The sequence below is a fragment of the Macrotis lagotis genome, chromosome 2, assembly GCF_037893015.1.
Source record: "Macrotis lagotis isolate mMagLag1 chromosome 2, bilby.v1.9.chrom.fasta, whole genome shotgun sequence".
Classification (NCBI taxonomy): domain Eukaryota; kingdom Metazoa; phylum Chordata; class Mammalia; order Peramelemorphia; family Peramelidae; genus Macrotis; species Macrotis lagotis.
Window position 1 is genome coordinate 314550155 of NC_133659.1, and position 12527 is coordinate 314562681.

Below are 12527 nucleotides of genomic sequence, written 5' to 3' on the forward strand. Positions count from 1 at the left end.
GGAATCCTTCGTGATTGCTTTGAGATTCTTTAGTCACTATGGCCAAATTATAGAAAAATGGGAGCAGATACTAATAATTATCCATTCCATGGTCTGTGTAATACTGTTTGTTGGTTATGAAATACTTTGGAGGAGACTTTAAAGTATAACTCAGATGTCTATTTCTGACCTTTTGTCACCTCTGATGGCCCAAATAACCAGATGTTGGTGGGAACTTTTATCCACAGGATTTGAGGAATCCCCAGGGTTTCTCTCCAGAGTCCTTGTGTGTCACTCATCCCATTCCTAAGAGAGAAGAACTATAAGGAAGGTGACTATCTCAGATGGTATGGCAAAGAGCAGATGCTCTGGGGGGGGGGGGGGACAAAAGGGAAACCAGAATTACTTCCACTACTGCCTTGATCACCAGCTTCTGAGGTCAAGTTGAGCTATTGCTGCCATGATAAACAGGACATGAGAGAGGGCTAACATGGGGAACAAGAGGAAGAGGACCCTGAGATAACAAGACAGAGACTAAGAGACTATGTGGACAGAAAGCAGACAATTGACACAAAGAGTCATACTCAAGATTTATTGATACAAAATTGGTGATTAGAATTCTGTCCTCTGCTTCCCTTTGGTTCTCATTTCTCCAAGGGAGGGATGAATTTATTTTCTCAATCCTTGTCTTATTTTTCTGTTTTTTCTACTTAACTTAAAAGAAATCAGTTTCTAGGGGTGGCTAGGTCGCGCAGTTGATAGAACACCAGCCCTGGAGTCAGGAGTTCAAATTTGGCCTCAGACACTTAACAATTACTTCGCTGTGTGATGTTGGGCATGTCCCCTAACCCCACTGCCTATAAAAAAAAAAGAAACCAGTTTCTGGTTTATGATGGCTAATTATATTTCTGTAATCCAGGCTTGTTTGTCTTACATAGAGGGGGCCAATATGATGTGATCCAACATAGCAGCCTCTGCATTCCCTACCATGTGGGCATATGTCTGGTACCCAAGATCAATGTGGATTTTAGTCTTGGAAATGAGATTGTGCTCAGTAGGAACTGAGTTAAACTGTTAACTTAATCCCTTTCCTAAACCTAGAGAGTAAAATAATGCAACAAGGAGAGGAGAATTATGTATATTTGTGATTTTATATTTTGAAGTAAATATTTCAGTGTAAAAACTAATCTTAATAGTGACTAACCTATCCTGTCCCTTCCCCCATCTCTCTAAGAGTACAAGAAAACCCTGGAAAAGGTTAAAATTCAACCTAACTGGTCTTAAGGTAGTGGAAGGTCAGGATAGAATGTCAAAATCCCTCTTGGGACACCCTGACCCTAACCCTAACCCTAACCCTAACCCTAACCCTAACCCTAACCCTAACCCTAACCTTTCCTATCAGAGTTTGGGGGCTCTGATCATACAAAAGAGATTTGATTGAGTTATATTTTTATAGCTTACCAAAGGCAGAGAAGATGAAAATGAATCCAGATGAATATCTAGTAATTTAGTAATGATGGGGGGGGTGAATGGGTGCTGGTGTTTGGAGAAAAAGGAACTGATATAATCAAGATTTGGCATCTGGTTGGTTATGGGTGAGCAGGGGGGCAGTGAGGTAAAGGGAAGAGTCAAATTCAATTGAGGATTTGAACTCAGGGTCAATGGAAGGATGGTACTGACTTGGAAAAAAAAAAGAAGACACCATGGAACAGGAAGGTCAGATTTAGGGGTGAAGATGATGACTTTGGTTTTGGACAAGTAGAATTTGAGATATGGATAGGAGATGCAGGTAATTGGAAATGTGAAACTGATTCAAGGATATCAGTTAGTCGGTCAATAAAGATTTATATTAAGTGCCTAATATGTGCTAAGCAGTGTGCTAAATGCTGAGAATAAAAGGAAAGACAAAAGAAACTTGCAATCTAATATGCAAACTGTAAGTTACAAAACTATACATATCTATCTGTCTGTCTATCTATTTATCTATCATCCATCCATCCATCCATCCATCCAACCATCCTATCTACTATCTATCTACTATCTATCTATCTATCTATCTATCTATCTATCTATCTATCATCTTTCTTTCTATCTATGATACACATATAAGATAAATTATAAATAATCAACAGAGGGAAGACACTAGAATTAAGGGTTCAGGAAAGACTTCTTGTAGGAGGCAGAATTTTAACTGAAACTTGAAGGAAGGCAGGGAAGCTAGAAAGCAAAGTTGGGAATGGGGAGCATTCCAGGCAGGATGAACTGCCAATGAAAATGTCTGGACTTGAGAGATAAAGTGTTTTATTAAAGGAAGGGCAAGAAGACCATGTTTACTACATTGTAGATCACATGGAGGGAGTAAAGTATAAAAAAACTGGAAAAGGAGGAAAGAGATAGGTTATGGTAGGTTTTAAATGCCAAAGAGAGTTTTACATTTGATAGTGAGGGCAGCTAGGTGGTTCAATAGATAGAGCACTGGCCCTGGAGCTAGAAGGACTTGAGTTCAAATTTGACCTCTGACTTGACATTAGCTATGTGACCTTGGGCAAGTCACTTAACCCTGATGGTCTGGCATCCTGGGCCATCTCCAGGTATCTTGATTCATATCTGGTCACTGGACACAGATGACTCTGGAGGAGAAAGTGAGGTTGGTGATCCCCCCCCCCACTCAAAATCAATTCACTTGGTTGTCATGGTGTCACATCCCTGATGTCTGGTCTTCAAGAATGAAGGATAAGGGCGACTAGGTGACACAGAGGATAGAGCACTGGCCCTGGAGTCAGAAGTACCTGAGTTCAAATCTGGCCTCAGACACATAATAATTACCTAGCTGTGTGGCCTTGGGCAAGCCACTTAACTCCATTTGCCTTGCAAAAAAAATTGCTAAAAAAAAAAGAATGGGGTAGCTAGGTGGCGTAGTGGATAAAGCACTGGCCTTGGAGTCAGAAGTACCTGGGTTCAAATCCAGTCTCAGACACTTAATAATTACCTAGCTGTGTGGCCTTGGGCAAGCCACTTAACTCCATTTGCCTTGCAAAAAAAAAAAAAGAATGAAGGACAAATATCAAGTATCAGGGGAGTATCTGAAGTTTATGGAGTAGGTCTGATATGATGAAATCTATACTTAGGGGATATTGAAAACTTAACATCCTTAACAAACTGTCTATGTTGGTTTTCTCTAGTCCTCTTGGGAGCTCTACCACTTCTGCCCTTCTGAAACTTTAGGTACCTCCCTACTTACTGGCTGTAGCCCTACTTGAACTGCATGAAACAACAGGCTGACTCACACTTCTTGTTGAGATTTAGTGGGGAGATGCTTGCTCCTGGAACAGTATGACCTAGAAGTCATCATGAAAAAAAAATTATTTGGCTTCAAATTTAGTTGAAGTTCATCAGTCTCTTTGGGTAGATTCCACACTAAGCATGCCTTCTCATCCTGGATCATTCTTGTCCTTCTTCTATAGATTACCCATAAATTACCTGAGATCCAGCAACTTAATTTGAAAAATACTTGGTAACTGTATTTCCAATAGAATTGATTTCTATTGTAATCCTCTTTATTTTATGCACTTAAAATTATGATACTGAGAGGGGTTCTTTGAACTTCTCCAGATCTCTAAAGGGGTCCATGATATAACAAAAAATCCCTTAAGAACTCTTACTCTAGAGGATCTGTTTCACACACTGGAAGACTTCTAGAGACCAGTGTAACATGAATTTCTACTTACACCTTCCTCTTTCCTCAGACCCTGCCCACCTCCTATTCCGATTGTACAATTCTTCAATAGAATCCTTTTGTGTCACTTTTTTCCTTTAAAAAAATTCCTTTTCATTGTGAATTTGACAAACACCAAGAAAAACAAACATTTCCATATGAAAAGAACTGTCTAAAAGAAAGGATTATATGGGGTGAATCTTACACGAATCTCAATTGCATGTAGGGTTTTTTTAAGTTATGCTAAATTTAATATGGTGGTATGACATGCTCTCTTCTCTACATCCTTCTTTCTTCTGTGTATTTTTGAATGATTCATTGATTCTTTTTTTCTTCTTTTTTGGGGGCATCATTATCACTTGCTCCACATCTCCTTATCCAGAGTCCTTCCATTGTCCCTAATAAACTTTCCTTGAAAAAATGGAAGTTCTCCATTATGTCCGTTCCCAAGCTAGACTTGGAGTCAAAAAGACCTGAGCTCTTATTTTGACTTTAATATTCCCCAGCAATATGACTCTGGCCAACTTTCTTGAAGTCTTTCAACCTCAGTTTCTTGATATATAAAATTAGGTTGATAACAGGTTTGTTGTGAAGACCAGATCAGAGATAATGGGGAAAGCATTGTTCTAACTCATAATGCCTATATAATTGCTAGCTATAATTATTGCGGCTGTCCCTGGACACATGCTACAACTTCCTTAGAGACTGCCATATAGCTCACAATTTCCCTTTGGACTTCTCACGATGGTGCTCCAACATGTGCGACCACATAATTTCATCGAGGGAATATTTGTACAAATATGTATATATATGTATAATAATATAAATATATACATTGAATTGTATAAATATTATGGGTTATCAGCAGAAGTGTACTGGTAAATGTTTAACATTTGACACTTTTGGGGGGAAATGTACCTCAACACACCATTAATATTTTCTACATTACTTTCCTAAATCCAATAGATGGAACAATAAATCAAGTTCCTTTACTGATTTCTTTTTTTTATTTAGGTTTTTTTTTTGCAAGGCAAATAGGGTTAAGTGGCTTGCCCAAGGCCACACAGCTAGGTAATTATTAAGTGTCTGAGGCCGGATTTGAACTCATGTATTCCTAACTCCAGGGCCGGTGCTTTATCCACTGTACCACCTAGCCACCTCACCTTTGCTGATTTCTGAGGTGCTCCCACTTGAAATCTAACACTCTGCTCTCATGAACTACTTTTTACCAGGTTCCAATATTGGGTTGGATATATGTGCTACCCCCTTGAGTCTAATCTAGTGCTCTATTGAAACGTTCCTTAGCAATTGTGGTATACCAAAAGTCACTATTACTATAAAGGATTTCTGGGAATGTATTCTTATTGTTATAACATTTTCTTTCTTGAACAAAATGAGAAAAAATTCTATTTCATGGATTTTTTGATTATCAAAGGAAAAAAATACTTTTTCTCCATGACATATGACATATTCAGGATAGCAAAAGAGACAATACTTCAAGTCTTAGAATTTCAAAGTAACTTTGACATGATTTGATTGTTCAGCATGCTAATATTCAAAGATTCTTCTAGATCCTCCCCATTCTTCTGTTGCTCTTTTTTGCAATCTATTAAAAATAGATAACCATCGGAAACCTTTAACAGAAGACAGAGGCATTGAAGAGAGTTTAAAGGGGACAATGATGGTGGCTTTTCCCCTGATGCAAATTTAGCAAGAGTTATTTCATTTTGTTTGGTATTATGTGGAAAAAACCCAGAAAGGCTGGGATGGGAGGAGCAAGTCTTTGAATTTTTGAATAGGACAAAACATTTGTCTTTGGGTCAGACCCAGAGAAGAAAAGCTAAATCTGGATTATAATGAGTATGGATGTGATCTATTCTTCCTTTGATAGTAAATTTGGATGAAGAAGGTACTTGCTTGGGCAAAAAAATGAGGGAGCCTAACATCCAACAGTGACTTTAATTATAAGGATAGAGCTGTTTACATTTTAACACTGTCAGGGACAATTGTTACCATAATACAATGTGCTAGTGTTACAGTTAAGAGATGAAAAGGAAACGGCAGTGAAATATAAAGATATTATAATCATTGGATTTAATTACAAGGAAGATCAAACCACTGCAAAAATCTGAAAATTGCTTCAGATATAATTTCAAATGAACAGAACTGGAATATTTTATCTTGCCAATGGGATGACTCAGAATGTAGTTCCTATGTGAATATGTCAGGAAGCTATCCAAAACACTGCCATGATAACCATTTTTTCCCCTTTGTAATTATTCACAAGGAGGAAAAGAAATAAAAATTAATTCCCCAACTTAAATACTTAAATTTTATTAATCTCATATTTCTCTATGAGGTAGCTGACCTGAGAGGTGGGAAGACTGGGGTGTAAAATCCTGCCTTTAAGGGGAAGCTAGGTGACGCAGTGGCAAGAGCACCGGCCCTGAAGTCAAGAGTACCTGAGTTCAAATCCGGCCTCAGAAACTTAATAATTACCTAGCTGTGTGGCCTTGGGCAAGCCACTTAACCCCATTGCTTTGCAAAAAAATATCCTGCCTCTGACATGTTGACTCTTGAACCCTGGACCGTGCTCTAAACAACCCTTTAAGACCATGTTTCAGGGAAGATGCTGACCTGATACTGTGAGAGGGAATTTCCTTTTTTTGGAAGGAATATGCCACTGAAATGACAGGTGAAGTCTGTTTTTTTTACCACTGATTTTAAAAGTTATCACCTGAGTTTTAGATAAATGGAATAGTTAGTTTAAAAAAATAGCCATAGTTAGGACCATTAAGGCCCAGTGCGTTAACTGATTGGTTCTGGAGTCTGAAGTCCTTAATTCAAATACCCTCTGCTGACTGAGAAGTCAGAGTACTTGGGTTTAAATCCTGCCAGTGTCACTGTCTTGTGTGACCTTGGTTGAGCTTTTTATTCTCATCTATAAAATTAGAAGACTGGACTAAGTGGCTTTGGAGATCTCAGAATGACAGATTTGGAAGGCACCCTAGCAGTCATCCAGTCCATCCCATATACAAAAGAAATCTCTACTATTAACATCTTCTGTGATATACCCTCTGTTTGAAGACCTCCAAGGAGGGGGGAATCTACTGCCTCTGAAGACAGCCCATTAGACTTTTAGACAGCATTTAGGACAGCTAGGTGGTGCCAAAACAGACAAAGTGGCAGACCTGGAATCAGGAAGGCTTATCTTCTGAGTTCAAATCTGTCTTTAGACTCTAGTTGTGTGTTCCTGAACAAGTCACTTCACTCTGCCTCAATTTACTCATTGATAAAATGAAGGAAATGGCATTACAGTATCTTTGCCAAGACAACAACCCCAAATGGGGTCATGAAGAGTCAGACAGGACTGAAACATGACTAAACAAGAACTATAAACAAGAGATTGGGATAAAAATCATTAAGAAGTTTTTTCCTTTTTTTTATATTAAGATTTTATTTGAGTTTTACAATTTTCCCCCTAATCTTACTTCCCTCCCCCTACCCCCCCCCCCCCAGAAAGCAATCTGTCAGTCTTTACTACTTTGTTTCCATGTTGTACATTGATCCAGATTGAGTGAGATGAGAGAGAAATCATATCCTTAAGGAAGAAACAAAAAGTATAAGAGAAAACAAGATTAGATAATAAGATACCTGGTTTCTCCCCCTAAATTAAAGGGAATAGTCCTTGAACTTTGTTCAAACTCCACAGCTCTTTATCTAGATACAGATGGTATTCTCCATTGCAGACATCCCCAAATTGTCCCTGGTTGTTGCACTGAAGGAACGAGCAAGTCCATCAAGGTTGAACATCATGCCTGTGTTGCTGTTAGGATGTACAAGAAGTTTTTTCTCACATCAAGCTTATATTTGCCCTTTTGTTACTCCTGGTTCTACCCTTTGGGACTAAACAGCAATGTGAATCTCTCTTCCACATGACAGCCTTTCATATACTTGGAGACAGCTATGATATCCCTGGGGTTTTCTTTTTTCCTTATTGCCCTTCTTTTTATGTTTTTCAGCTTATCAAAGTCCTTCAACCATAGTGCCTAGAACTGAATAGGAATACTCCGCATGATTCTGTTGAGAGCAGAGAACCTCTGGGCTCCTTAGTGTAGTACCAGATAGTAATAACTTCTACAGATTTCACTTCACATGGTTGACTTCTATTGAACTTGCAGTTCATTAAAGCTCTCACATTTTTTCAGAAATTCTAACCAAGCCTTCCCCATATTATGCTTACAAAATTTTGAACTTTTTTTGTTTTTGTTTTTTTGAATCATATTTTATTTATACTGAGTTTTACAATTTTCCCGCTAATCTTACTTCCCCTCCCCCCCAGAAGTCAATTTGTCAGTCTTTACATTGTTTCCATGGTCTACATTGATCCAAATGGAATGTGATGAGAAAGAAATCATATCCTTAAGGAAGAAACATAAAGTATAAGAGATAGCAAGATCAGACGATAAGATATCAGTTTTTTTCTAAATTAAAGGTAATAGTCCTTGGTCTTTGTTCAAACTCCATGGTTCTTTCTCTGGATACAAATGGTATTCTCCATAGGGGCAGCTAGGTGGTGCAGTGGATAGAGCACCAGCCCTGGAGTCAGGAATTCCATGAGTTCAAATCCTGCCTCAGACAATAATTACCTAGCTGTGTGGTCTTGGGCAAGCCACTTAACCCCACTGCCTTGCCAAAAAAACCCAAATGGTATTCTCCATTGCAGACAGCCCCAAATCATCCCTGATTGTTGCACTGATGGCATGAGCAAGTCCATCAAGGTTGAACATCACCCCCATGTTGCTGTTAGGGTGTACAGTGTTTTTCTGGTTCTGCTCATCTCACTCAGCATCAGTTCATGCAAATCCCTCCAGGCCTCCCTGAATTCCTGACCCTCCTGGTTTCTAATAGAACAATAGTGTTCCATGACATACATATACCACAGTTTGCTAAGCCATTCCCCAATTGAAGGACATTTACTTGATTTCCAATTCTTTGCCACCACAAACAGGGCTGCTATTTGTTCAGTTATTTGAGTCATATCTGACTGTTCATGACCCCAATTAGGGTTTTCTTGGCAGAGTGGAGTGGAATAGAGTGGTTTGCCATTTCCCTCTCCAGCTTATTTTACAGATGAGGAAACTGAGGCAAACAGGGTAAAGTGGCTTCACAGTTACCCAGCTAGAAAGCGTCTGAGGTCAGATTTGAACTCAAGGAGATGAGTCTTCCTTGACTCCAGACTTGGTACTCTATCCACTATGGCACATAACTGCCCTAGGAATTTTTTTGTTTGTTGGTTGGTTTTTTAGTACTTAAGTGTGATACTTTTCACTTATCCCTAACGAATTTTTCCTTATCGGATTCAACCCAAAGCTCTCACCTGTTTAGAACTTTATGAATCTTGACTTTTTCATTTAATGTTTTAGCTATATTTCCCAACTTGGTGTCATCTGCAGATTTGTTGAGCATGCTTTTATCTGAGTCACTGAATATTTTTTTTTAGGTTTTTGCAAGGCAAATGGGGGTAAAGTGGCTTGCCCAAGGCCACACAGCTAGGTAATTATGAAGTGTCTGAGACCGGATTTGAACCCAGGTACTCCTGACTCCAGGGCTGGTGCTTTATCCACTGCGCCACCTAGCTGCCCCATCACTGAATATTTTTTAGAGTTCCTTCCCTCTCTATATTTTTGCTTTGCTTTATTCTTTTCTTACTTTGCTTATTCTCTTTTTTCTCTTTTTCTCATTTCCTTTTCAGTTTCATCAACATTGTCAACAGTACTTAATGGTAAATTATGTGTCTATTTTTTAATCTGAGAGAGGAAAACTACATAAGATCATATATTTTAGAGCTGGGTCATCTAGGCCAAAGGTGGCGTACAGGTCATCAACACTCCCAAGTGCTGACTGAACCGGATTAAAACATAAGTAAATAATTAATAAAATAAATAAAATACAATGAAACATGGATAATATTACAGTTTAAAACTAATTCGGTATGTGGCCTGTGGGGATCCTTAGATAATACAGTTCTGTGGTTCCCTTTTCTGTAGGAGTGAGTCTGACCCCAATCTCTTCATTTTACAAATGAGGAAAAAGTCTTAGAGAAGTTGAAGGTGATCTGCCTAGGACGTACATAGCTAATTGGGGCATAACTGGGATTTTAACCCAGGTTCTCTGAATTGATATCTAGAACAATTTCCAGTTTACCACACTACTTCCTCCTTCAAGGAACAAGGAGAAAAGAGCTGAAACTCATTGGGTTTCATTCATTGTTCTTTAACATTTTACTCAAATGTCCTGGGAAAAAATTTTTAAGTAGGATTACTTTATTGAGAGACTTCATCGTTCATTTAGAAATGAAGACTCAAGTTTCTATGATCAAAGATGATCTTCCTCCTCCATCTGAGAGAATGTGGTTCTAACTTGACCACAGAGGACTCCCATTGCCTCCAATAGGTGACAGTGATACTTAATTAGCAACATCACCACTGTCATCATCTGCAATGACTATTTGAGTACAGTGAATGTACTGTATTAGGCCAGCAGTAAAAATTAGCACAGGCCCATAGAGCTTGGAAGAAATTAGGTCAGAGCTAAAATAAATCCCATTGTAGGCCAGGGAGTCCTAATGGAAAATTGAACTTAGTAGCTAGTATTTGTTTGCTAGCTTGTTCTCAAATTAATGCAACATTTGTAACTGTGACAAAAGAGAAAATTTTAATTGTTTAAATGCTTTGCCTCTGATATATTTTTGAGTGTCTGTAATGCTGTAATGGTATTATTTTATAAAAATTATAGGGTCTCCATTAACTTGGAAACTTGTTAAATTCATTAAGTAGAAACGACTGATTTTTTTGAAAGTTGCTCTAAGGTCTGGAATGACACATATATTTTAATATTTGATTGATGCTTTGGTAGACTTTGCCTATGACTGTTACAAGGGAAGGACTTTTTTGGTTTGAAGGAAAGGGCAACAAGAATAAATAGTGATAGAGATTTGAAAACTAAAATTTGGAAGAAATGACCACCAACAAAACATTAAAAAAGAGAAAAAAATAAGTTCAAAAGGTAATGCAGAAATTTTTATTAGGTTCTTATTATTCATTTAAACCCAAACTATTTATTAAACAGAAGTTTCATATATAATACTTTTTTATATATTTTGACCATTGAAATGTTTGTGTTTATAATGTTCATAATAAAAATTAAAACAAAGCAAGTTGCTCTAGTCAAAATATTCATTATCCTGAAGCTGACCTGGTATGTCCCAGATTTATTAAGTATATATATATATATGTATATATATGAATATGTCAATAAATTATAATTAGCTATTAATAATTGAGAATAGGTTATTATTATTGATTACTCAGGAGAAATGACAATAAGGGCAATATATCATCAGAGAGAACTAGCACTGTAGTTAGAAGGAAATAGCATTTATATGGTATTTTAAGATTTGCCAAGTACTTTGCAAGTATTTTGTAGCTGGGTGGCTCAGTGGATGGACAACCTGAGTTCAAATTTGGTCTCAAACACTAGTTGTGTAACCCTGGGCATGTTACTTCACCCCGCCTCAGTTTCTTCATCTGTCAAGTGGTGGAAATAGAAATCTCAAACTACTCCAGTATCTGAAGTAAGAAAACCCAAAAGGGGGTTGTTGGGAAGAGTGAGACATTCTGAAACAACAACACTTTGACCCAGGCACTGTGATGAGTTTACTAGTATTATCTCAGTTCTCTTGACAACCTTGTGAGGTAGGTAATATGATTATTCACATTTTACAGTTGAGAAAACTGAGGCACTCAGAGACTGAAGATTTGAATCTTGCCTGTGTAACTCACTTGGGTCAAATCACTTTCTTCATCTATAAATCAAGGGTATTGGAGTGTATGGTCTTTTCTGGCCCTAACTTTGTGATCCTAACAGCACTGTTATTTAGGTCGAATCGGTATTGTCTCCATTATACTAATGAGGAAATTGAGACTCAGAGCATCTGGTCTTTTTCCACCTAGGAAATAGGAGGTAGAGAAAAGGAGTAAAGGCAGACTTCTTCCATCTCCCTCACGCCAGGCTTTGTCAAGGTGGGAACAATGAAATGAAATAATGCAATTTCCTGCCATTTAAAATTCAATATTCAGGGCATGACATGCATGGAATTTAATAACAGCTTTAAACCAATTTTATATAATCTTAGAAGCCACTTAGAAGCTTCCTGGACAGCCAGAGGCTGAGAAATACAAGTGGAGGGAGTAGGGAAGTTGAGCTAGGGTCCTCAAGGGCAGTGAGGACAGAGACCAGAACATCCTAGCTCTAGAGTTGAAAAGTCATCTAGTAGAACCAGTTCCATTTCTACATTCGAGGAAACAGGCTCAGGGGAAGGTTTGTCCAAGGTCATGTAGGTAGTCACTGACAGAGCCGAGATGCAGCTTAGATCTGTTGACAAGAAACCTAAGCTAGCTCTTCCCTTTAGCATGACCCTATTATGTTGGCAACTATTTGGGAGCAATATAATCCCAACAGATTCCATTCCTTCTTTTACCCTATTTTTCTTTACCTTGGCTCACCTTCCTCTACCAATCCCTAATGAAGCTGTTCCCTTGTTTCAAGATCCAACTCAGAGGCCACCTCTTGCATGAGGCCCTCCAGAATCCTTTTCACTGTGGCTGAAAATCATCCCTCCTTCTTCATATTTCTCCTAATTTGTCTTGGATCTCTTACATTTAATTGAATTTTTTATTATTTGTGTACACAAATCCCTGTTCTCCTACTAGATTGCAAAAGTCTTGAAAATAGGGACATATACTTTTCTTTGTATCCTCAGGCCTAGCTA